Source organism: Chenopodium album, chromosome 10 (assembly GCF_948465745.1).
Source record: "Chenopodium album chromosome 10, dcCheAlbu1.1, whole genome shotgun sequence".
NCBI lineage: Eukaryota > Viridiplantae > Streptophyta > Magnoliopsida > Caryophyllales > Amaranthaceae > Chenopodium > Chenopodium album.
Window position 1 is genome coordinate 32711179 of NC_137843.1, and position 4340 is coordinate 32715518.

The 4340-nt window shown below is 41.0% G+C and overlaps 1 non-coding gene across 1 annotated transcript; it reads right to left on the bottom strand.

The window, feature by feature from the left end:
- Positions 1-85: 85 nt before the first annotated feature.
- On the bottom strand, positions 86-191 carry LOC145565752 (small nucleolar RNA R71). The gene has a single exon (XR_014095132.1). It is a non-coding gene; the product is annotated as a small nucleolar RNA R71 (small nucleolar RNA).
- Between the last annotated feature and the right edge of the window lie 4149 nt (positions 192-4340).

A 4340-nucleotide genomic window follows, 5' to 3' on the forward strand; every position in this document is an offset into this window, starting at 1 on the left:
GAAGTCAAGCCGAATTCTCTAAGGACATGGGATGAAGTGACCAAGGAGTTTCTATCCCGTTATTATCCACAAAAGAAAACGGCGGAGGCTAGAGCTTTGATTCAAGGTTTCAAGCAAAAGCTAAGTGAGAGTCTCTATGAAGCATGGGAGAGATACAAAGAGTATCTAAGAGATTGTCCTCACCACGGAATTCCTACTTACCAAATTATTCAAATCTTCTATGGAGGCCTTAGTCCTCTAGGAAAATCATGTTTAGATGGAGGAGCCGGAGGTCCTATCATGAACAAAACGAAAGAGGAAGTGGTGGACATAATTGAAGACGTAGTGAGGTACTATAGAGATTGGCAAGATGGAGAAAGAGAGTCAACTAGTAAGAGTAGCTCTTCGGTGTACTTTGTTGATCATCTTAATGCAATCAAAAATCTATCCTCACAAATAACAAACTTGGGTAAGGAGATGTCCGCTATCAAGGCGAACTTGGAAAGTGCTACCTACCAAGTTTCAAGTCTTCCTTCCCAATCTAAGGGAGAGGTATGTCTTCTAATTCTCAACCCCCTCCCTCTTCTAGTAACATGTCCAGTGGATGCTTGTTTTGTGATGATTGTGGATCGTATGATCATGATGTTTCTAATTGCCCTCATACATGTATGGATGTTTGTGATCATCAAGATGGAAATGTGAATGAGCATGTGAACTATGTGTCAAACAATAATGATTCTAGGTTTGAGAATCAAAGAGGTCAATGAAATAGGAATTACAACAACCATGACAAATTTTGACAACTACAACCAAGGTGGTGGTAATAGGAACCATAGGAACCAAAATTCCTAAGGTAACTATAACAACCAAGGTTATAGTGGCCAAAATCATAACCAAAATTATGGTAATCATAACCAAAGTTATGGTTACCATAATCAAGGTAGAGGTAATTGGAACAATCAAAATAGGGGAAATTTTCAAAATAACTCTCAAAGGGGTCCCCCACCCGGATTTGCTCCAAAGGCCCAAAATGATAATTCCTATGTTCAAACCTCTTCTTCTTCTCATAAGACCAATTTCGAAGAAATCATTGAAAATCAAACAAAGTTGTTGAACACTTACATGGCCGTAAGTGACAAGAAATTTAATGAAATGATGACTCATAATAAGATGCTTGAAAACCAAATTTCTTAACTTGCTAATGCTTTGAAAGACCATGCTAGTCCTTCTTCTTTACCTTCCCAAGGCCTAGATCCCAAGAGACCGGTCAATGCTATTGTCACAAGGAGCGGTAAGGTTCTTGAGGAGAGTTTTCCTAGGAAGAGTGAGACCAAGGAGGCCACAAAAGAGGTTTTGGTAGAAGATGAGAGAGATGGTGCATCTTTGAGTGAGGTTGAGATTGAGAAGCCTAGTGAGGTGAGAGTGGAGAAATAAATTGTGAAACCCAAGCTTCCTTATCCACAAAAATTCATGAGACACAAGTTAGATGAGCAATTCGGAAGATTCATTGACATGCTTAAGCAACTTCACCTTTCTCTACCGTTTATCGAAGTTGTCATCCAAATGCCCAACTACGCAATATTGCTCAAAGACATTTTGAGTGGTAGGAGAACTTGTGATGGTGTAAAGACGGTGAACTTGACCTAAAATTATAGTGCAATCATAATGAACAAGATGCCACCTAAGCTAAAAGACCCCGGACACTTTTCCATCCCTTGTGGTATTTACAAAATGCAAATTGAGAATGCCTTGTGTGACCTAGGAGCTAGTGTTAGCCTTATGCCATATTCGGTGTCCCAAATAATTGAGCTAGGGAAACTTTTACCTACTAACATCGCTTTGCAATTGGCCGATAGGTCAATTAAGTTTCCTAAAGGTAAGGTAGAGAATGTCCCTTTGAGGGTTGGGAAATTTGTTATTCTGGTGGACTTTGTGGTGCTTGAGATGGACGAAGATGCTAGCATTCCTATCATTCTAGGGAGACCATTCCTTTCTACTTCGGGTGCTATGATAGATGTGAAAAGTGCTAAAATTTCACTCAAAGTAGGGGATGAGGTGATAAAATTTGACTTGAATGATAGTATGAAGTATCCAAGTTGTTCTTTAGATAATTGCATGTTGATTGATTCTCTTGATCATGTTGTGTCTTCTATGCACGAGCAATTGCTCACTTCTAACGATGCTCTTGAGAATGTTTTGTTGAATAAGGAAAAGATAGGTGCTCCCAGAAAGGAGATGGCTTTGAAGATGTGCTCAATGGAAGCCTTGAGGATGTTGAAGATCAAATGTGCATGAGCATTTCTAGCCAAGAAGCGTTGCAAGTGGCTACATCAAAGGAAGGTAAAGATGTGCCAATGGTTGAGCTCAAACCTCTTCCATCACACCTTAGGTGTGAATTCTTGGGACCCAACTCCACCTATCCCGTGATTGTTAGCTCTTCTTTGAGTGAGCGTCAAGCTCAAGAGTTGTGTGATGTTTTGAGAAAGAACCTAGGTGCTTTGGGTTATATCATTGATGACCTCAAAGGTATAAGCCCCGCTTTATGTTCACATCACACAAACCTTGAGGAGGGTGCTCTACCTTCTATTGAGAGATAACGAAAGCTACACCCCCAAATGGGAGAGGTAGTGAAGAAGGAGATCACCAAACTTTTGGATGCGGGAATTATATTCCCCATCTCGAGTTCTAGATGGGTCCCTCCCGTTCATGTTATCCCAAAGAAGGGAGGCATGACCGTCGTCGAGAATGAGAAAGGTGAGCTCATTCCGACGAGGACGGTCACGGGATGGAGGATGTGTATAGACTAAAGACGTCTAAACACATCCACAAAGAAAGATCACTTCTCCCTTCCTTTCATTGATCAAATTCTTGAGAGACTACAGAGACACAAGTTCTATTATTTTCTTGATGGTTATTTGGGATTTTTCCAAATTCCTATCCACCCGGATGACCAAGAGAAAACAACCTTCACTTGTCCCTATGGAACGTTTGCTTATAGGAGAATGTCGTTTGGCCTTTGTAACGCTCCCGTAACATTTTTAAGATGCATGATGAGTATATTTGGAGATATGTTGGAGGAGGAAATGGAAGTGTTTATGGATGACTTCTCCGTGGGCAGTGTTTCATTTGAGGCATGTTTTAAAAATCTTGAGAAATGTTTGGCAAGGTGTGAGAAGGTGAACTTGGTTTTGAATTGGGAGAAGTGTCACTTCATGGTGGAGGAAGGCATAGTTCTTGGCCATAAGATTTCTCACAAGGGGATAGAGGTGGACAAAGCAAAAATTAAGGTTATTGAGAAGCTTCCACCTCTGGTAAATGTGAAAGGTGTGTGATCTTTCTTAGGACATGCCGGATTTTATAGAAGATTCATCAAGGATTTCTCGCTCATTTCAAAGCCCCTCAATGATCTTCTTCAAAAGGATGTCGAGTTTGTATTTGATGATAAGTGTTTGGAGGAATTCAATAAGTTGAAGAAGGCTCTAATCTCTACTCCTATTGTTCAAGCACCGAGATGGGATTTACCTTTTGAGTTGATATGCGATGTGAGTGATTCGGCAATTGGAGGTGTCTTGGGTCAAAGAGTGGAAAAGAAGCTACATGTGATCTATTATATGTCCAAGACTCTAAATGGTGCTCAAAGGAACTACACCAAACGGAAAAGGAGTTTTTGGCTATTGTTCATGCCTTTGAGAAGTTCTGTTGTTATTTGTTGGGTTCCAAGATCATTGTCTTCACGGATCATGCGGCTCTCAAATATCTTTTTTCCAAGAAAGAATCCAAGCTTAGGTTGATCCGGTGGGTACTGGAACTTCAAACTTTTGATATTGAGATTAGGGATAAGAGAGGAGCGAAAAATGTTGTGGCGGACCATCTCTCTCGTCTTGAAGATTCTCACATTCATGATGATGGTTCTCCAATTGAGGATAGGATGCTTGATGACTTCTTATATGCTATTGAGGCAAAGGAGCTCCCATGGTTTGCCGACTTAGTGAACTTTCATGCATGTGGGGAGTTTCCACCTTCCTTTTCTAAGAATCAACGAAATAAGCTCAAAAGAGAGGCAAGACACTATGTGTGGGATGATCCCATCTTGTACAAGCGAGGAGTCGATGGCTTAATTAGGCGCTGTGTTCCAAATGAAGAGGTGCCTAGTGTTTTGAAGATGTGCCACTCGGATCCGAGTGGTGGCCATATGGGTGTTTCTAAAACCGCCACCAAGATTCTTCAAAGCGGTTTATGGTGGCCGCATCTCTTTTAGGATTCATGGGATTTTGTTAAGACATGCGACCGTTGTCAACGAGTTGGGAATATCTCCAAGCGAAATGAGATGCCTCAACAACCTATTCTTGAATTGGAGGTAT